The sequence below is a fragment of the Mirounga angustirostris genome, unplaced genomic scaffold (assembly GCF_029215605.1).
Source record: "Mirounga angustirostris isolate CCGP_5_RB_7025 unplaced genomic scaffold, mMirAng1.0.hap1 SCAF_3, whole genome shotgun sequence".
In the NCBI taxonomy this organism is placed as follows: domain Eukaryota; kingdom Metazoa; phylum Chordata; class Mammalia; order Carnivora; family Phocidae; genus Mirounga; species Mirounga angustirostris.
The window spans coordinates 30,242,499-30,265,545 of record NW_026991711.1 but is presented as its reverse complement, the minus strand read 5'-3'; the positions used below and the strand labels follow the sequence as shown (position 1 = coordinate 30,265,545).

The 23,047-nt window shown below is 43.9% G+C and overlaps 1 protein-coding gene across 8 annotated transcripts in view; it reads right to left on the bottom strand.

Moving 5' to 3' along the window:
• Positions 1-23,047, bottom strand: part of LOC123839816 (glyoxalase ElbB-like) — a 129,364-nt gene that overhangs the window by 10,441 nt on the left and 95,876 nt on the right. The gene's annotated exons all lie outside the window — the stretch shown is intronic.

Below are 23,047 nucleotides of genomic sequence, written 5' to 3'. Positions count from 1 at the left end.
AGGATCATTACGCTAAATAAAATCAGCCAGTTCCAAAAAGACAAATACTGCATGATTCCAGTTATGTGAGGTAACCACAGTGGTTCCAAACTCCTAGAGACAATGTTTATTCTTCCGATCCATGAGCATGGAATGTTTTTCCATCTTTTTGTGCCTTCTTCAACTTCTTTCATGAGTGTTCTGTAGTTCCTAGAGTATAGATCCTTTACCCCTTTGGGTGGGTTTATTCTGAGGTATCTTACGGTTTTTGGTGCTATTGTAAATGGAATCATTTCTCTTTCTACAGTCGCGTTGTTAGCGTATAAGAAAGCAACTGATTTCTGTGCATGGATTTTGTATCCGGCCACATTACTGAATTGCTGTATGAGTTCTAGTAATTTGGGGGTGGAGTCTTTCGGATTTTCCACATAAAGTATCACGTCATCTGCGAAGAGAGAGAGTTTGACTTCTTCTTTGCCAATTTGAATACCTTTTATTTCTTTTTGTTGTCTGATTGCTGTTGCTAGGACTTCTAGTACTATGTTGAACAACAGTGGTGAGAGTGGGCACCCTTGACGTGTTCCTCATCTTAAGGGAAAGGCTCTCAGCTTTTCTCCATTGAGGATGATATTCGCTGTGGGTTTTTCATAGACGGATTTTATGAACTTGAGGAATGTTCCCTCTATCCGTATACTCTGAAGAGTTTTAATCAGGAAAGGATGCTGTATTTTGTCAAATGCTTTTTCTGCATCAATTGAGAGGACCATATGGTTCTTCTCTCTCCTCTTATTAATGTGTCCTATCACATTGATTGATTTGTGAATGTCGAACCACCCTTGCATCCCAGGGATGAAGTAGAATGGTGGCTACCATACTGGGAGGAGGGGAGAATAGGGACACAGGCTATAATGGGTAGAGTTTTGGTTTGGGCAGAAGCAAATGTTCTGGCGATGAATGGTGGGGATGGTTGCACAGCTTAATGTCACTAACATGTACACCTAAAAATGGTAAAAATGGTAAACTATGTCTTATGCATATTTTACCACAATAAAAGTATATATTATTTAGAGATAATATCTGATAAGGAACAAAACTACAACTGGGATACTTTCTGCACCATGTGCTCTTACGCTTCAGGCCCTGAGTCTCTGCCTCCAGATCCTCGGTGAAGTCAGTACAGCTATGACTTCTCCCAGCCCAGCCATTTGGCTGGTGGGCTGGTTCCAGGGCTTTCTTTAATTGTCTTCCTCCCAAAGTCTGCTTTGGGAATTTCTCCCAGGGCCTCCTCTTAGAGCAGCCATTCCCACAAAAGGTCACAGAGCCCAGGACTTGGTAGCTCGTTAAACCCCAGATGCTGGCCCTGTCTTCTGGCCCCCTTAACTGAGATTTCTCTGTTTAAAAATAAAAGTAGACTTGTTTTGGTAAAAGTAGCCAGATGATATTTCTTGCCCTGAAAGACTTCTGCTAGGATGACAGTGTGAAAAAGAAAACCCTAGTGAGACACTAACTGAATCTTTGGCAAAAGAGCGCCATAGCGGGCTGCGCCCATTGCCCCCCACTGGGCCATGCCCTCTGGATTAACAACAAAGAGGCTCAAAGGAGGACCAGGGCAAGAGGCAAACCCCGGCCTGTCTTCACTGCCTGCTTCCTTTCTTTCTGCTTTTCTCATGCTTCTGACCCTTCTCACTTTCCACCGTGCTTCAGGTGCTAAACAACTCCAGATACCCTGTCATTCTCTCCGTCTTCCTTCCTGCATATCTATCTACTCTATTACTTCTATCATATAAGATGCTGCAATCATCAGGAACCCCGAATTCAAAGTTTTGGCTCACATACTTTTGTTCGAGTCAGTGTGTCAAACAAGATAACATGAAATCAGTAGGAGCTGCAGGAGCGCTGACCACCCAAGCTTATAAAGGTGACCAACACAGCTGACCCAAGCCACCTTAGGCCTTAGATCTATACACTGTTCAGAAGGTCAGGGGAAGGGGGACCAAGAGGGCATAGGATGCTTAAATAAAGGATGCAAAAAGTAGGGCTATTCCCTCACAGTAATGGCAAAATACTCCAAAAGCTACTCTTTCCCTGAGTAGCTACTGGGTAAGAATCTGGGGAACTGGTAGGTGTCTCAGTTGGGGGAGTCTCCGATCATGAGCACCAGCCCAGGACTGACCCCAGGCAAGCTGGCTCCAGAGACAGTGCTCTTCTGACCAGCTAGTGATGGAGATACTCTGTGTATATGGCAAACTTAATCATGGTCTTGACAAAAAGAGCATATTCTAAGAACTTTAAATTTTCAGAAACCATTTCATTTTAACATGAAGAATGGCTTAACAGAAGAAAGCTTACCAATATTTCTCTGTCCCTAACTTTATTTGAGGGGATTTCAGATCACACACATTGTACCTTCTCTTGCCTCCCAAGTCAAGTCAGATAAGGCAGGTTAGAGAAACATCTACCTGTTTGTGGGACAGAAATACACACAGAAACATCTCATAAATGCAAAAGCTTCTGTGAAGAAACCAAACTTTCCCTCGCCTCTTCAATTTAACGGTATGCTAATCATACTATCTGAGGCATGTCTGAGAATAAACTCTGAAAGCCGCAGTTCTCAAGAAGATACCAAGAGTCATAATATAGATGGGTATCTACATCTTAGAAATCAAATTCTCTTATTTGAATATTTATGACAAGAAGTTATATGGCAGGGTTAAAATTTTCCAGTGGCTCCTGTCAAAAAGCTCTTTTGCTTTCATGTTATTATGCTGTGTTCAACGCAGGGGAGGGATTTTTAGTACTCTATTGCTAGGTGCTCAACTTTCCTCTCTCATCAGAAATATAATTGACTTTATTTTTATCTACCTCAACATTTCCTTAATATGATAAGTTTCTAAATATTGGTGTCTGATAAATAGTCATATTTCAGTATATATGTGATGTTTTCAGCTCTCACTGAGGAAACTATAAAACTATAGGAAATTCATCTTGGATGGATGTTCCTTTGGGCATTTTGTGCCCTCCATCTTCCAGTGCCTTTCCAGAAGCGGGTATCACATGAGAAATTGCTTCTAAATTTATGTTCTAGAAAATGTTTGGCCTCTCCTGAAGCGCAGAAATTATTTGTCTTACCAAAAATGAAAACTAGTCTTGTTGCTCATCTTACTTTGGTCACCAGGAAACTCGGTGCCCATTCGCAGGCCAATTATGTTTGGATCCATTAGCTGCAACTGGAATTGAAGCTATTTAGAATTTTACGGCTCAGTAGGACACTTACCCACTTATTGCCTCTCAGCTCCTAAGTCGTTCTTTTTGTCTGCTCTGGAAGAATGGATATGGTCCCTTTAAACGTTTTTACTCTGCTAGCTGGCGCTATGTTAACCTTTGGAGAGACATTGCAGGAGGAAAAGGGTTTTGTTTCCTGGTTCTGGTGTTTAATCTCCAGGCTCCTGCCGGGTTCCCAATGTCTTGAGGGTCCTCTCCCAGCACACGTGGCTTCCCCAAGGCCCAGCACCTGCAGCAGAAGCAGCTTCTCCCTTGCTGGGCTCCTGCAGGGCACAGTGGTCTGCATCCCAGAGCAGCCCACAGCGCTCCCAACACCCCTTTGGGCAGATCTGTAGCTGAGGTCCTGAGACACCTCCCTGTGAGCAGCTTCGTCCAGCACCGAAGAAGGCAGGTTTCCAGCAAATTCCTAAGGGCAACTTTCTAGATAATTCCAACAGCACAGCATCACACTGACTTCTCTGCTATTGTCAGCCACAGCTGCACCCTCTCCAAGGTGTGGGCCTCTGGGCCCTGGGGGTGCTCTCCCCTGACCCGAGCTCAGCCCTAGGGCCAATGGCTGGCCCATCTCCAAAGTTCTGATATTCTATAGAGTTCTCTTTACTTCTTCCCAGGCAGCCCCTTATTGCTCCCCTTCCCTGTTAGTGAGTAATTCTTTATATTAAACTTTCCGTGTTCAGATGACTGTGGTTTTTCTCTTCCTATCAGACCCAGACTGATATACTTAGCATATGTGCATTTTATATTTTCTTCCCATCCTGACATCTACTCAAACATATTTTGCCCCTTGGTTCTATTATTTTTAAAATTCAGAGTTCACTATCTAATTGTGTATATACTTTCTTTACTCTAAAACTGTCTGTGGAATGTCAAGGCCAATAATTAATTGAAATGTCTATGCAAATGAGGGTCATGCCTATTTAACTTGCTGTGCACCTTTCCAGAAAAGAACCAATCTCCATGCGGTAAACCAATTATTTTTGACAAAGATAATGAGACTAATGATCCTAGGTACTTTCACCCCACGATAGACTTTCCTAACAGCTGAAATAGAACCCCTAGAAGTTTAGAAGTTCGCACCAGAAATAACAAACTAATCGACCCACGATAATAATAGTTCATCATTGTGCTTCTCAAATCAAAATTTTCTTTTCCTACACGGTTCCTGAAATTCATGTGACCTGCCCCAGGCTAGCAGCTGATTCAAGAGATCCTAAACACAGAGAGATGGATGGAGATGGATGTGGAAAACTGTATGAGATAGAACAGAGATTTTCAAACTAGCGTGACAGAGCAGAGGACAGCAATTTCACATGAACGTAAGAGAGACCAGTGAGCACTGTGATGGCTAAGGAGTAAAGTCTCAGACCAAATTCCCAGGGTAGCCCCAAACTGCAAACCTCCCAGGTTAACCATCAATTCCCTCACCACTGCCCCAGGGACCGAGGGCTGTGGGAGAGCTGGCTTCTGTGAAACCCCAGGCTCCGATGAGTACTCATTATATGCCCTCGAGCAATTCCTTAACCTCTAGAGTAACAGTGCCTACCTCCCAGGGGTGCCAGGAGGATAAAAAGAAGCACTAATTATGAACACCCTCATCACGGTGCCTGGCGCATCCCAAGTCTTAGCAAATGTGATTGCCTGCTCCCCTTCTATTAATCAGTTTCCTAGGGCTACTGTAGCAAAGAACCACAAACTGGGTGACTTAGTGCAACAGAAATGTATTGTCTCCCAGTTCTGTAGGCAGGGAGGCCCAAAATTAAGGTGGCAGCTTGATCCTGCTTCCTCTGAAATCTAGAGGGGAAGGATTCTTCCTTGCCTCTTCCAGCCTCCCGTAACCCCAGACATTCCCTGGCCTGTGGCAACGCAATTGTGACCTCTGTCTCCATCCTCACATGCCTTCTCCCTGTGTCTGTCCATCTAGTCTTCTCTGTGTGTGTCTGTCTCTGTGGCCAAATTTCCCGTCATGCTGGATTAGGGCCCACCCTTAGGTGAGAGTCATTAGACCTCATTTTAACCTGATTAAGTCCCTGAAGACTCTATTTCTAAATAAGGTCACATTCAGAGGTACTGGGGGTTAGGGCTTTAACATGTCTTTTTTGGGGGGGAGACACAATTCACCCCTCCTTAGTTTTCTGCCTAGAGGTGACAGCCTAGTACCCTTCCTCCATAATGAACTATTAGCTGTTTAGAACACAAATTCTGCTTTATCACAGTTTCCTGACCATGGGCTGTCTATAAGACACCCAGAAAGGTAAAGCATGGGTAAGTTCATTACTTAGAAACCTCCTACCCTTCTCTGCCTCCCCTGTTCTGGGAAGTGGCCATGATGGCTCCCTCCAGCCTCCCCTGGGCTCTACCCCCTCTGGCCTCCAGTCCCCTGCCTCACTTTGCCAGCCCTGCACTCACCAGACACTGTCCCCTTTCCCTCCCTCTTAATCTGACTCCTTATCTCAAAGACCCATAACCATACCTCAGTTGCATTCAAATCTCTATACTCCACCAAACAGACACAATCTATAAGAAACAGCAGAGATGGTAAGAAGGACATTTTAGTTGATCTGAAGGAAAACCCTTCACATGCCTATGTTGAAACCCAAGTCCTAATTTGAAACTAAGAACTTGTAGGAAGGGTACACATATTGCTACTAACTCTTCCATCTGAGCTGCAGGGGGAGGGGTCCTACTAAGGCACCGGGCTCCTCTGTGGAACAAGAAGACCAGAAGGCCGGGAGCACAGACAGTGGGCACGTGTGAGTGGAGGCACATCGAGGTACATTCGAACCGACCCACGCTAAGAAAACCCAGGGAACTGAGAGGAGTTCCTCAGCTTTGTTACAGCCCCAAAGTGTCAGCAACAACGGATTCCTAAGCACTGACTCCCTCTACGTCCCCACGGTAAGCACGCTTGTATCTCCCACTCCAGAAATCCCAAATAGAAAAGAAGAAGAGAGAGATGGCTCCTAAGAGGCAGTCCCGTGCATAGTCTGCTTTAAGGGGAGAGGAAAATTCCCTAGTCTAAGGTCACCTCCCCAACTCCCCCCCCCAACCAGGGTCTACAACTCTCATCATTAGGATCACTCTTAAGTTAAAGACATCCTATCCTCCCACGACATTTGATAGAAGCAGAACACCTCTGGGGAGGAACACACCGTCCTTAGTGCCCATGAATATTTCACGGACACCAGGAAACTGTATTCCCTGGTGGGCACCTCAGTCAGCTGTCCCCGGGGGAATAAATCCAACTATGGGCATGCGTTGGTTTTGTTCCCTGCCATATCCTCAGAGCTGTACAAATCCCTGGGTGTAAAATGTAATGTAAATCTGCCTCTATAAAGTGGGACCAAATACCACCTAGCACATCACGCTGCTGTGAAGAGTTAATGATTAATACAGCTAAAATGCTGAGAACAATTCCTGGCATAGAGAGAGATCCCGGTAAATATTGACTATCATCTTCATCATCATCATCATCATCGTAAATGACTGAGAAAACACACAAGTAAAGGAGAAAGGTCTAGAGAACAGACACCGGAAGGCCCCCTTGAGGTGATGCGGGAGGGAGGGGTCTGAGAGGAAGTGGGTGGGGGGCCAGAAGGGACGGAGGGCAGAACCAGCTGCTTCCACCCCACAAGCATGCGGACAACAGCCCTGTGGACACTGCCTATGTCCCGGGCACATGGCACTCACCGAGGCCCTCTGAGAGCCTGGCGCTGAACTGTGACCATCTCTTCCCTCCTGCACTGAGCCAGAAGCATTTGTCTAACTGCTTTGCCGTAGCCAAGGAGGTGTGATAAAACGCAGCCGAGTGCAGGGGGGAGATGCGTCCATAAATCCGAAAGGGACTGTGTCCCGGAATCTCTGACACCGAACCAGAGAAATAGGGAGCCTGGGGCACTGGAAATGAGGTGTCCTCGATACCCAGCCAGCACCCACGGGATCCCACAGAGCCTAAAGGGAAGGCAAAGTGCCCCAACAGTTTCCCAAAGTGTATTCCAGGTGGCTCAGGAAAAGAAAAAGTATTCAAATAGGTTTCTGGGTTAAACAGAGTTTAACGTATTTCTTCAGAGTAAGGTTTTCAGAGCTTCTGATAGGCCTAAATGCATTGTGAACCTCCAGAGGTAGATCCTTTGCACAGTGTTACCCTCATATGCTGGAGAAGAGAAGCCTGTTCTTAACAGTATCTGGAGACCGGGGTCCGGCCAGAAAACCCTGGGGCGGTCGATAAATGCTGGACAAAGTGTCTCGGAGGGCAGGTCACCTAGGGTTTCTGAGCCCTCTGTTTCCTCATCTGAGAAATGAAGGGCCTCAATCGGCAGTTCTTGGCTGAGCAGCTGGTAAAAGCTGTGCATTTCCTCCCTGTGACTAGATGCATATTATACACGCGTCAGACTTCTTCCCATACAGTTTCAGGGAATCATAAGTCTCTCATCTCTCTGATGTTCTAAGACCCCTTCCATCTCTAAAATGGTGAACATACTTGAATTAGAAGGATATCATGATAGGGACGCCCGGGTGGCTCAGTCGGTTAAGCGTTTGTCTTCGGCTCAGGTCGTGATCCCAGGGTTCTGGGATCGAGCCCCGCATCGGGCTCCCTGCTCAGCGGGGAGTCTGCTTCTCCCTCTGCCTCACCACCCCCCCACCAGCTTGTGCTCTCTCTCACTCACTCTCTCTCAAATAAATAAATAAAATCTTAAAAAAAAAAAAAGGACATCATGATAGATATCCATTGCTTTTGCCCTGCATCCCTTCCCTTTCACTTTGGGAACAGCAGGAGTCTCCCCTTGTGAAACCACTCTTTCCCATTCTCCATCCATATATTTCAACAAAAGTGGACCAACTCCCCCCCTCCAACTCCAGAAGCTGGTATGTCACCCAAGCCCGCTGACCAGTCAGCATACCTCGTTCCCATGGCCACAAAGAACCACATGGATGGCGCAATGTTGAGAGAGTTCTTGAGGACACAAGCTGTAGCTATCAGATAAGGAAGGGAGGGAGGGAGGAAAGTGTCCACACTATGGGTACTAAATGAGCAGAATGAAAGCCTGCAGTCTTGGTAACCATCTTTATCTTTGAGAGGGAAAGCCATTCCTGATTATATTAGCTGAATCATCTCTGAAATCCACTTCATCCCCCCCAAAATATCCCATTTATGTGAGTCAATAAATATTTCTTCTGTTTAAACTAACTTGCAACTGAAAGAGTGCTGAATAATTCAGACATCAGTCCTGGGAGTCCCAGGACTGCTGTGAGGCTCAATTAAGAAGCTCACAGTGTTACTGCTGAGTCCACACTCAGCAGAGAACAACTGTGGAAGGACAGTAATGGATGACTGTGCATTGGTTGGTCCTGTGTCCCATGGGAGCTGTGTACAAGACGACCCCAGAGACCTCAAATAATTCCTCCCCCCTGCTACCTGCTTCCTGCAATGCCATCATGGAGCATCTGTGATGTTGGGGGGGGGCGGTGGGTAGGGAGAGGTGTGAAGGATGTCACAGAGACTTTTGAGAATCTAATGAATTTAATCAATCCTCTTCTTTAAAAAATATGCAAAAATATTTGCCTGCAATTGCAGGGGTTTATACACTCCCTGAAACCCCGAAGAGTCTCCCTTCCTCAAGGGTCTCAACTTTTGGTATGGAGAAATTGCTGAACTTGTTACGTGAAAAATGGCAGCCTCTCAAAGGACTAGGGCTGGGAAGGAAGTAAAAAGGGAGCTCTCCGAGGACACAAGAAGGGAAAGGAGAGTGCCGAGATAATCCAATAATCAGCAAAGACTCTGGCATAGGGACAAACAGCATGAATTGGTCCCACAGCCTCCCCCCTGCCCTTTGAGGAGTTTCCATCTTGTAGCAAAGGGGAGCCACCAGGGCGAGAGCCCCCAGAGTCAGATTCGGAATTGACCTGAGGTCAAGGTTGGACTCCTGTGAAAAGGGATTTCTGGAGAGAGGACCCTTAAAACCCCTATCAGTCATTCATACCTCATGCCCATAACATATTTCCATAAGGAGAACGGTACATTCCATAAGGAGAACGTAGAGGGGAGAGTTCTGACAATGGGTGTCTTCGGCAGTCTGCCTTTGCCTGCACCCGCTTGGCAGAAGCACTGCTCTCTTAAACAGCAACTGATCCCAACCTTCGGAACGTTTCGCTAAATAATTGTGTTAAATGGCTATGTTCTTCCCAATTGTGGGAGGTTTTCTTTAAAAAAAAAAAAAGGCAAGGCCTCATAAGCAAGGAACTACCAAGTTTATAGTCGGCCTGACATTTAGTAGTAAAGTCAGAAGCTGATGGTGTGACAAATCCTCCCCCATTTTTCTTCCCATCCTTAAATTTTTGATCAGAAGTGGCCCCCTCACTGCAGCCTAACCGGTCCACTCCCAGCCTCCCACCCCGCCCCGAGCAAGCCCATGCAGAAGGCAGCCAAGGCAGGTGAACGGCCGTAGCTCTGCTCCTGGCCACGACCCTTCCACCAAACCAAAGTCTCGGATGTTTTTCTCCTGCCCTACAAGATGTCAGGTCAAGGGTCCCACGTCAGGAGAGCTCAGACAACTCTCTGTGAAAAACACATTTTAGGAGCAGGAGCCTTTTGCCAAGAATAAGAATGGTCTCCCCTGTGCTTATTTCAGTCCCAAACAGAGAACAGATAATAATTTATGTTTGCCGCACTCCTCCACAGCCCAGAAAGTGCTTTTCTTTATCGTTCTGCCTGTGTGTGATACTTGAGGGGAAGCACCATGTCAATCCACTCCCTAGCAGTACTGTCCTTCTCATTTCAACCGGGCCCTGGTCCTCACTGCAGATGCAGTCTGAGACTGGGGCCGGGTCCTCGACCTCACTTCAGGGGTATTGGTGCCAGTAAACGTGAATATTTTTCAGTGTTTGCCGCCATAAATCCTTGAAAAATAAGAACAATGTATTCTTATATGAAATAAGATGTTTACGTTTAAAAAGCAAATTTCACTGATGCATCTAGCATCGTGAAAGCCTTGATGTCTTCCAACAGGAAGCTCATTAAAACCTGAGAAATAATCGTGAGCCAAGGCCTAACACCATCAGCTCATATGGCAAGAATCTGGGCAGTAGGATCTGTGTTTTTATGAATGACCACGTACAGGCATGGCCTGGGGCATCGAGTGTGGATTTCACCTCAGTGCCACCAAGGAGAATCAGAAAGTATAAGAAGTTTGTATTGGGTTCTCCTCCTCTCTGTTTTAGCACCCTCTTACACTTCGTAGAACCCCCTGGAAACTTCTCTTTGTTCTCTGTCCTCAGACTTCATCTTCATGCTGCTTCTCCGTGTCAAAGGGCTCTAGGCTTTAAAGTACCAACATGGCGGGCGGGGGCAGGGGGAACAGCTGGGTGGCTCAGTCGGTTAAGCATCTGACTCTTGATTTCAGCTCAGATCATGGTCTCAGAGTCGTGAGATCGAGCCCTCCATCAGCTCCGCACTGAGTGTGCAGACTGCTTAAGATTCTCTCCCCCCTCCTCTACTCACCCCCCACCCCGCCCCCTGCTCATGTTCTCTCTCTCCCTCTCATTAAAAAAAAAAAAGTACCTCCCCGGGATGGCAGTTGTAAGACTATTGCAAGAGCAAGTTCGGCCTGCTAAAAAACAGTTTCATGGAGATGTCAGGCACCATCTGGCAGGATGCTTTTGCCTCTCCCTAGCAACTGCTCCCACTCCCACATCCATGTCTTTGGTTACCTTGCCTGCTTCCCTAGTTACCAGTGCTCCCTATCTCCTGCATACCCTGACACCACCCACCTCCGTTTACAGCTTCCCTGGTGAACCCCCCTGGAGGTGGATCCCAGAGATTCTGCCTCCTGAGCCCAGACTGACTCTCAGAACCAACTCTAGTTTTCAGCCTGCCAAGCCCACAGTCTGTTAGTCAAAACCCCCAGTTCCAGCGTTTTAATTCAGCGTTAGATAGTCTGATCAATTATCCCAGTGGATCTCAATCCTGAAGCTCATTTGAATCCCCCTCGGAAACCCGTTAAAATTTACTAAGGCCCAGGGTTAATACACAGCCCCAGAGATTCTGAGTTCACTGGTCTGGGGTAAAGCTGTGTTTTTTTAAGCTCTGCAATAGTTCAAAGGGGAGCCACGGTTATGATCTAACCCAAGAAATTTACAATGCAAGCTCCCTTTCACATGCAAAGAATAACTGATTAATAATGACTATTTGGGGCGCCAGGTGGCTCAGTCAGTTAAGCGTCGAACTCTTGATTTCAGCTCAGGTCATGATCTCAGGGTCCTGAAATCAAGCCCCATGTTGTGCTCCGCGCTCAGCAGGAAGTCCGCTTGAGATTCTCTCTCTCCCTCTCTCCCTGCTACTCCCCCTGCTCTCTTTCCCCTGCTCTCTCAAATAAATACATAAATAAAATCTTTAAAAAAAAAATGACTGGGGGCGCCTGGGTGGCTCAGTCGGTTGAGCATCTGCCTTCAGCTCAGGTCATGATCTAAGGGTCCCAAGATCGAGCCCCGCATCGGGCTCTCTGTTCAGCAGGGAGTCTGCTTCTCCCTCTCCCTCTGCTCCTCCCACTGCTCATGCTCTCTCTCTCACTTGCTCTCTCTCTCAAATAAATAAATAAGATCTGTAAAAAAATAAATTAATTAATTAAATAAAAATAAAAAACAAATGATCGGACAAATACTAAAGAAGTTATCACAGTTTAAATTAAACAAGCAATTCCTCCAGATATTTTAATATGCCTAACATTCAGTAAAATACATATTTTATAATGATATTTTATAAAGACCAACCCAATTTTTTAGCCTTGGTGGAACTGCCTCACTACCTACTGACTGTAGACTCTGTCATGTGACTCCCCGGCAGACTATCATGCATCTTTGGAAACTATAAGTCCTTCTGAAACAGTCGGTTACATAATAAGAATGTCATTAAAACCATTTTCCCAATGAAATCTTTGCAGTTTCACCTCATCCTCCAATCCCTTGCTATTCCCCATGAGGTCCACAGATTAGCAACATGGAGCAAAGCAGATTCCATGGCCCCAGCCCAGACCAACTGAATCAGAATCCGCATTTTAACCCGAGCCCTGGGAGAACATGCAGTCACGTTCAAGTGTGAGAAGCACTACACAGTAAACTGCTATTATCAGTCTTGGTGTTAGAATACTTCTTTCAAGACCCTCCCTTTGTGGCCTTAGCGCTCCATAAATCCTCTGTTCCCCCCAACACTGGAACACCTCCAGCTTCCAGAACTTTGCTCTCCCAACCCCCTTCTCCACCATCTGCTAAGCCCTCTTCTCTCCTTTCTGCCTAAATAAGCAGCATTCCCATTTCTCTAAGTCCTCATTGAGCCTCTCCTCTCCAAAGTGTTCGCAGATCTCCCCAGCCCTAGCCTTCTTGCCTGCCTCTAATTTTATAGCATTTGTCTAGCTACACATTCATCCAGCATCATGGCTGTTCTTGCTTTACTATTCAAGCTTTATTTTGCCCTTAACTTTCCAAGTACTTCTGCCTTGTCTGCCCCACTAGTCCATCACTTATTTGCCTTTGCACCTGCCGTGGAGCTTTGCACTAACAGATTCAACAAATATTTGGTGTTTGGCTTTGACTTAGATCTCTGATGGCAAACTATATGATACATAAAACCTATCTGAGTCTAGAAACTAGTAAAAAATTTACAACATCTAAGCTTTGCCGGCATTAAAACTTCCAATATGCTCAACATAGGAGTTGCAGAATAACATGGTGTATAAATAGACACTGGACTATTTCAAATAACTAGAGAAAATAAATATAAAAGATGAAAGCAAGACAATGGAAGATCAGGTATCCGCTAACAATGCAAGTAGAAATATTTCATATCATTGCTGTTAAGGACATCTAATCAAATAAAATCCCTTAGCTACCAACAACCATTGACCAAAATACACCCAGCCCCATGATGTGAAAATAAAAGCATATCAGGCTCCTGCATATAGGATTTCTATCAGGGTTCAGATAGTTCCGAAACTCATTTCATTCCACTCCTCCATAGAATGACCCCATACTTGGCAGCAGGAAAATTCAGGGGTGGGCTTCTTTCTATTTTTTCATAAAGTCCATAAGTATTATCGAGAATTAACAATGTATCCTGCCACAGAAACACAAAGATGACTAAGACATGTCCTTCCATTCAAGTTGGTCACAGTCTTAGTGGGAGCAGACATTGACAGATCATTTCAACACAATGTGGAGCATACAGTACCAGAGTATACATACAGAGGGTATTGCTGGAACACAGGGAGGGGTTGCCTAACTCAACCTGAAGCAATCAAGGAGAATCAAGGATGGTTCTTTGAAGGTGGTGATGCCTGAGTTGAGCCTCAGAGTTGGAAAAGACATTAATCAAATGAAAGAATAAGATGGATATTCCAGTTAGGGAAAGCACACAAGGAGAGGGAAGAGGTAACTGATACCATTGTGTGTGGAAGGAGCTCAGATTGTTCTGCATGATAAGAGGAAGGAAGTGAGGAAGTTCCCTTCACAGAGGCAGTGACAACTTGCTAGCCGATAAGCTCGGGTTCAGAAGACCTTCAACTTTGTTTTTGAGGCAAATGGAGACTCCCTGCAGCTTCCAAGAGCTAATATGACAACTAAGAACAGCTTAGATTCTACATGAACCGCCTACATTACTCTACTGCCATAGAGTCCTTGTCAACATGGCTACTGAGACACTGATTCAAAAATTTCTTGGATCATCTCTACAGGTGGGTATTGGGGAAAACGATCTCAGATAAATCCCTTCTAGCCCAGGTTCTACTTTCTGATTCCCAGTGGCCCACAAAACTATGAACCCATGATGTAGGCCTGCTCTCCGGAAGGCAATGAAGCATACCACAGTGTTACCAAGGTGTGGTAATAAAATAAAAAGAGCCATAGAATTAAAGGACAACTGATGACAAGAGCCTGTTTCTTCTCACCCCTAGCTAACGGCTCTCTTCAGCAATCCACACTTTTTCTCCAATTACAGCTCATCATGTCAGGCATATGGTGTATGTTTCGTATTTCTTTACCTCTAGTGTTTTAATTGAAAATTAAAATTAGTAGGGTTTTTTTCCATTTGCAACCAACCAGTTCAGTTATTTGCTTTATACTTACACACACACATATACACTCACACTCACATACACACACTCACACACTCAGATTTTTATCCAATTTTGATAGGTGAGAAGTTGGTTAATTTGAATGTTGGCATTTTGTGAAATTTTGCCTCTGTATAAAAGGTAAATTGTTTAGTCTAGATGTTCAAAACCATTAACACAGAAGAAAAACACCAGCAGGAAGTAATTCTGTTTGGCTCAGGCAGGTAACAAAATGAATTATACCCAAAGTTACACATAAGCTGGAATCATTCAACTGCCTGTCTTTAAAATATGTCATGTCTCCAACCTGAAACTTACATTCTGATCTCCCTAATGGCTCCTAATCTGGTCCAGACTTTTCAAATTGCGTGAAACTGGATTAACACAGCTTTCTCCTGCCAACCTCACTGTATCTGGATGCAACAGCCCATCCTTCCATCTCACCTGTGCAGGTTTTGTTCTTCTGGCAGTGATTCTACTTTTTGGAGATGGGTGCATATTTACATTGTTTTTAATTTTTCCAGGACCATAGAACTAAGTAATCTTTAGGAAAAATGATGATAAAACTTAGAATAATATTAAAGAGGTAGGTATGATCCTTAAAAACATAAAAATTTAGGGGCACGTGGGTGGCTTAGTCAGTTAAGTGGCTGCCTTTGGCTCGGGTCGTGACCCCAGGGTCCTGGGATCGAGCCCTGCATTGGGATCCCCACTTGGCGGGGAGCCTGCTTCTCCCTCTGTCCCACGCCCTGCTCATCATGCTCTCTCTGTCTCTTGCTCAAATAAATAAATACAATATTTTAATTAAAAACCTAAAAATTTAAAAAGCACATGGTAAAGAGCATGAGCCCTGGGGCCAGACTGCAGGGTGTGACTGTTGGCTTCCCCACTTGCCAGCCAAGTGACTGTGAACAGGCCCTTAAGTCACTCAAAGGCCCCAGTTACCCAATGTGTAAAATGGAAACAATACTACTAGTTTCCATCTCATAGTGTTGTAGGCAAATTTTTTAAAAAGCTTATTTACATACAGCATTTAAATCAGAGCTTAGCACATAGGAAGCTGTATGCATTAGCTATTATTAGTACCATCACCATCATCATCATCATTATAAGGCACCATAATCTATTAATCTCGCTAATTCTCAGAAAATAGTGCCATGGAATATCACAGGATATTTTATATTTTATATTCACACACCCTCTTCTTTTCCAGGGGGGAAAAAAAAAACTGATCTCAAGAGATTATATTATAAAGTTTAGTTAGCAGGAAAATCTGATGAAGCAGACATTGTTGGTTAAACGATCAACCTCACTTCTTCCACCCTCTTCCCTGGGTCCTCTCCCAGCTTGGAATGTCCACATGACACAGTTCAGCAGGAAAAGCCTTCTCCCTTCTTCCTACTGAAACGATGGCTGGGCTACAGGAAGCTTCCTTGGCCAGTGAAGGAAATCCCAAAAGAATCACAGACGTCAGGACTAACATTGCTGAGCCCTGGAACCAGAGCCAGCAAAACCCCCCCCCTACAGATTTTTCTCCAGGGCATGAAGAACAAACTCCTTCACAAGTGAGACATCGTATTCAGGTTTTCCAATACACGCTGCCAAAAGTATCCCTGACGGATACCTGTACAAACCTTGCATTGCTCTGGAAACTAACGGAGAGGTACCAATCTGCCCCAGTCAGATTCAGCCATTGCCATGGATGGTGGCAAATTCTTTTCCTAGAGTAAACCTAGGTCCTTGGCGCTGGTGCTCCCACATGTTCAGCCTTCCACCTTAGCCAGCATATGCCGAATCCTGGGAATGCCCAGGAAGCCCTTCCTTCCAGGTCTCCTCCATTCCATCCTCTGGCTCTTGAGTAAGGGTCCCACTTCCGGCTGCTCCCACTGTAGGCTGTCCACCTCCTGCCTCCCAGGAAGCCACATTCTGGATAACCAGTGCACCTGTTACTGGTGCACTCATTACTCTTGACCCAAGCATCACAAGGTTTCTCTTCAGTGTTACCCAGGAGGTAGCACACCTCTCCCCATCACTTGTCTCTCTCTGCCCTATCAGTTTTATTCTGGTGGCCGGTTTTTCCAGGCCCTGGTGGTTTTCAAAAAGGCACTCCTGCCCAGTCAATCCTCGGCCCCTTCCTGCTCTCTGCGGCAGTCTGTCACAGTTGTAGACACAATCAAATTGGTAAAAGCTATGCAGCTTGTGAACAGTGTTGTGGAGGAATGTTTCCAATCATCATTTGTGTTATTGTTATTTAGACAATCAAATTGCTCACTGAAATTAATACATTACTAAACTAGTTTTAAATTGTCTGTGGATTTGTTTAAGATGGTACTTCAGCTCTAAAATTATTCCACCAGTTCAATAAAAAAAAAAAAAAAAGAATGAAAAAACTGGAACCCAGACTAAGTAATTGATAAATTATTCTTCATAAAATTAGTTCATATTCTGGAAACAAAGGTTTGTCTGTTTAATATCATATGAAAAATTATAGTCATCTTGGCTAAACAACAGTGTCAGTAAATAGCATCTAGATAAGACTGGGGGAAAAAAGAGACTATATTCTTGCTGCCAGCAGAAAGATAAATTTTGTCGGCCTTTGAAAGCCAGGAGATTAACTAGCGTTTGGAGGGAAATGCTTTGAAAGATACAGAACCTGTCATATTTTCTGCTTCATGAACTAAACATAAACACTGGGAAGGCTGTTATGGGTGTGTTACAGCTGTCTGCCAACAGATGAGGCTTTTGAGGTTGTGAGCCCAAGGAAGAGAAAACACCATTTTGTGTTTAATAAGCTATATACCCTCCAGTACTGAGATTACCCCTGACAGGGAGTTAAAACTTGGAAATAACTAGTTCTTCTAAGTCCTGGAGGTATAACATAAGATCCTGTGATTGTAAAGAAATTACATGGATTGTGAAAGGAGCAATTAGAAGAAATGTCAATTTTCTTTAAAATTCACTAGAACTTACAAATGGCGGGGGAGGCACTGAGCTGATGAAGTATTCGAATTATCCAAACTACTATTTGAAAATTATTTAGGCCACAGGGGACACAAAACAATATATTTGTTTTCTAGCAAAACATGCATATGTGAATCGAGGTGAATCAGAAACTCTTCCCAGATAAGAAAACCTTTAAATCATCAAAATAATAAAGCTAAAAGTCACTTTCAGGCAATAGCTCAATATTATGCCAAGAATAGAGCCACCACATATATAATTCAAGTATAATATAATCCTCAAGACACATATTCCTAAAATAAAGAGGCAGACAGCCTGTATGGGGATCTGGCTCTTGCTGTGTTACTCTATGCAAGTAACTTAACATCTCTGGGCCTCAGTATCCAGATCTATAAAGTGTGGGTAATAACTAAATTGTAGGGATGTTAAAATAAGTGAAATGGTTGATATTTGTACAGTGTTTAGAACAGTTCCAGATGCATCATAAGTGATATGTAAGTATAAATAACAAATAAGAACAACTGAGTAGCTTACCTGATGGGATAAATTTAAACTAAGCAGTCACTGAAAGGAGCCATGGAAGCCTCCAGACCAACCTCTTATCTCATTACCAAAATTGCCTAAAACACACCAACCAAGCTTTGACACACTGCGAGGAAGAGAAGACTGCCTCTCCGTAATGCCCACCTGGAATTCTAAATCTACAACAGCAGATAAAACCAAGCTGCCTTCCATATGGCAACACATCACAAATCTTAAAGGAGCCGTCACCACCCTTCCCTCCTTCTTTTCTTCAAGCTGAGTATCCTTTATGTCTTCATCCTTTATGACTTGAATGCAGCTCCAGTTTTCCACTGTCCCCAAGACCTGCCTTTACAGGCACTGAGCCTGTCAGGTCCCTCAGAAAAATGGGGCAGGAGGTCCCCAGCTGTGGTCTGTGTGGTATCTTTGACACTCTCTTCTGGATCTTGATTTCTAGTAAACTGAGGCTCAGATTGCATGAACAGTTTTTGACATCCATGTCACCCCATGGCTCTATACCTAGCTTCCAGTTAAGAAAACTAGCCTCTTTTAAAAAAATTTTTTATTGTTATGTTAATCACCATACATTACATCATTAGTTTTTGATGTGGTGTTCCATGATTCATTGTTTGTGCGTAACACCCAGTGCTCCATGCAGAACGTGCCCTCTTTAATAACCATCACCAGGCTAACCCATCCTCCCACCCCTTCCCCTCTAGAACCCTCAGTTTGTTTTTCAGAGTCCATCGTTTCTCATGGTTCGTCTCCCCCTCCAATTTCCCCCCTTCATTCTTCCCCTCCTGCTATCTTCTTTTTTTTTCTTTTTTCTTAACATATATTGCATTATTTGTTTCAGAGGTACAGATCTGAGATTCAACAGTCTTGCACAATTCACAGCGCTCACCATAGCACATACCCTCCCCAATGTCTATCACCCAGCCACCCCATCCCTCCCACCCCACCCCCCCACTCCAGCAACCCTCAGTTTGTTTCCTGAGATTAAGAATTCCTCATATCAGTGAGGTCATATGATACATGTCTTTCTCTGATTGACTTATTTTGCTCAGCATAACACCCTCCAGTTCCATCCACGTCGTTGCAAATGGCAAGATCTCATTCCTTTTGATGGCTGCATAATATTCCATTGTATATATACACACCACATTTCTTTATCCATTCATCTGTCAATGGACATCTTGGCTCTTTCCACAGTTTGGCTATTGTGGACATTGCTGCTATAAACATCGGGGTGCACATACCCCTTTGGATCCCTACTTTTGTATCTTTGGGGTAAATACCCAGTAGTGCAATTGCTGGATCGTATGGTAGCTCTATTTTCAACTTTTTGAGGCACCTCCATACTGTTTTCCGGAGTGGTTGCATCAGCTTGCATTCCCACCAACAGTGTAGGAGGGTTCCCCTTTCTCCACATCCCCGCCAACATCTGTCGTTTCCTGACTTGTTAATTTTAGCCATTCCGACTGGTGTGAGGTGGTATCTCACTGAGGTTTTGATTTGGACTTTCCTGATGCTGAGCGATAAGAAAACTAGCCTCTTGATCTGCTGAAAAGCCAGAGTACTGAGTTCTATCCTTACATTAACATTTTTTTTTAAGATTTTATTTATTTATTTGACAGAGAGACATAGCGAGAGAGGGAACGCAAGCAGGGGGAGTAGGAGAGGGAGAAGCAGGCTTCCCCGCAGAGCAGGGAGCTCGATGTGGGGCTCGATCCCAGGGTCCTGGGATCACGACCTGAGCCAAAAGCAAATGCTCAACGACTGAGCCACCCAGCGCCCCCTTACATTAACATTTTTAAGCCTAAATTCAAAAATGCCTATTTATCCTTATTAATAACTCCTACTTTATTATTAATCAGGATGAATGGGTGTGCAAATGGAATCTTAGTACACCAAATCAGATTTTAAATGCCTAGAGGAAATTAGGGGGTTTTTTTACAGAAATTTTATAATGAAAATTTTGTAAAGCAGATAACTATCCTCTGATTTTTTATGCAAATAGCTACTAACATATTATAGTTGCCTAAAGCAGGATACAAATATATTAAGCTTTGGATAATACCATATTATGTTATTACAGCAGATCTGCCCTCCTCTACTTTGATTAAGCTAATACTCAAATCAGTTTATTTTCCCTGAATATACTGAAACTGGAAGATTAGCGTGCAGAAGACAGAGTCAGGAAGCCACAGACCAGAAAGCTATGTCCAGGTCAAAAATGTCCATAAGGTGAAAAAAATCATTACAAATAAATAAATAAAGTATAAGGTATACTACCCTCACATGGCAAACCAAGAGTTGATTGTTTGGCTTAAAAGTCTCCTCCCATCCCTTTTATATGAATAAAATAATATTATGAATAAAGAAACATTATAGTTGACTCTTTCCTATTTGTTCAGTTTCCATCTCATTCAATTCTTTGTCCTTAGGCAAAACCTTCTGCAGGCTGGCCCTAATTTAGCTCTTTTGCTTCATGTCTAATGACACTCCATCTGTCACCCCCAGAGTTTCACCAGCCCCACCCACCTGTACACTCAGCTCAACCCATTTCTCCAAACCACTCTTGACAAAGGAGGCAGTAAGATCTCAAATCAATCCCGTAGCAAGACAACCAGTTTCTGGTGTGCCTGGGTAGCTTCCTGGCTCTGTCTTCTGCACACTAATCTTCCGGTTTCAGTATATTCAGGGAAAAGAAACTGATTTGAGTATTAGCCTAATCAAAGTACAGGAGGGCAGACCTGCTGTAATAACATAATATGGTATAATCTGGGAACCACAGCTGGGATGTGCCCTTCTCTGATACTTACTCTCCCCCACCACAGAGCACACTATGCATGGCTTTCTAACTCAGTTTCTGACTGGGCCTTCCTATCCCACTACTAAGGCTGAAACTCTTGCCTGAGCCCACTTAACTGAGGCCTCACAACTTTCCCAGCCCACTTCTAGACGAGTTATCACCTGAGATCCTGTCATAAACCAGAAAGACCTCCAAGCACCATCATGCCACCTCCCACTAGACTTTCAGTATCAGTTCCTGCCCAAGGACCTCCCACCACATTGGAAAATTGGCCCAAATTTACCATGGGTCTTTCTACATCACCATTAGGGCTGCCAATGCTAAAGGGAAGCTTGAAGAAGAAATAGGCAAACTCATGGATAAAGAAAGCCTCAATTTCTTTTTCAAGGCATAAAAGGAGTCTCATATAAATGAAGATTCAGGCCATGTTCTTGGGGGTAACAAAGAGTCAAGGCCAAAAAGTACTGAGAACCCAGTTGAACCCATTCAACCTTCAGCTGAACCAATCTGCTCATGGGGAGATTTTCCAGTCAGAAGACTACTCAGGTGTAGAAGACTGATGGTTGGATTCATCCAGGCTTGATATTTTGCCAAGCAGACATGAGAGAAGGACATGGGGACAAAAGAGTTGATCATGTCAAAAGAGAGTCTAAAGTGATGGAACAGAACATCTAAATGGGCTGGGGAATGAATTAACTATAGAATATAGGTGATGGAGAAAGAAGATGTAGAGGAATCAAGAGTCTGGAAAGCCTAATGAAACAAAGAGCCCAAAGCTCTTTGTTGGAGGCTATGTCCAGAAAGAGGACATCTGGATATGAGATTTCAGTGATGATGTATGGAGGATGACAGTGCAAATTATGGCTTTTGAAGGATTTGATGAAGAGAGAGATGGGGGAAGCTGTCAGAGATAAGTAAGTCAAACCTCTGAGAAGCTGTTGTCATTAAGTCAATCTGGAGTCACCCAGGATGTGGCACAAGGGTCCACAGAAGGACCAAAGTCACAGGGCAAAGTAGAACCTATTTTAGAATGGGTGGGGGATTAGCTCATTTAGGACAATCACTTAGAGGGGCGCCTGGGTGGCTCAGTCGGTTAAGCATCTGCCTTCAGCTCAGGTCCTCATCTCAGGGTCCTGGGATCAGGATTGAGCCCGCATGGGGCTCCCTGCTCAGCGGGGAGTCTGCTTCTCCCTCTCCCTCTGCTTGCTCTCTCTCTCTCTCTCAAATAAATAAAATCTTTAAAAAAAAAAAAAAAAGGACAATCACTTAGATACAGAACAGGAAAAAGAAACCTGAATTGTCTTTAATCATTCCATGTCTAAGATTGAGTATGGGGAGATAAAAGGAATTCTCAGTTTACATGTTCTGGTTAATTCTACAAATACAAATTTCACTTCACCAAGAAAAGTTATGAAGCATGTTCCCTGGTAGGAACAGCGCAGCTCAAGTGATACGGTAGCACAGCATGAGTTTCCAGAGGTCTCTATTTCAACATCAACGAAATAGAACCCATCCTAAAGTTACATTTAAGCATGGCAAGAAAATGAACTCAGGGGATAACTATTAAAACTTAAAATAGAAAAAAAAAATACACTTGACACATATTTATTTCATTAGTTTAGAACGTTATTTACAAATAATTAAAAGCCGTGACACCTCTAATAAAAAAGATTGGCAGAAGAAAAAAATGAAACTGGTTCTAAGCTGGGATAGTAGCTAGGTACTACAGCAAAATTATAAAATATTAAGTTCATGCCATAGAAAAATGCCAGTTACTGTAGCCTCCCCAGTACCACCCACTGATTTCCTTGGAACAGCATCCCATTTCCATATATTATTTCAAAGAAGTTGTACTTAGCATGGAAGTTCTAGTATCAAACCGAAAATAAAAACTCACGCATGTAAAAACAAAAGGTAAAGTTCTGTTGCTCCCACTTCCTTTGATAAATAAATAATAATAAATAAATAATAGTGATACTGGAAAGCCAATTTCATTTTAAAAGTTCCAACTTGCTCCCATGAAAGTCCATTACCTAAAAATGACAAACTAAATGGCATTGCTTTGAGGCCCCATCACATTCATCCAAAGAATGACCCTTGGGGCGCCTGGTGGCTCAGTCCTTAAGCATCTGCCTTTGGCTCAGGTCATGATCCTGGGGTCCTGGGATCGAGCCCCGCATCGGGCTCCCTGCTCCGCAGGAAGCCTGCTTCTCCCTCTCCCACTCCCCCTGCTTGTGTTCCTGCCCTTGCTATCTCTCTCCCTCTCTGTCAAATAAATAAATAAAATCTTTAAAAACAAAAACAGAAACAAAGAATGACCCTTCACAGTTTGGGTTAAAGTAAAAGTTTCTCTACAAATAGCCCACAAGCATTTTTCTGATTAGTATTCATA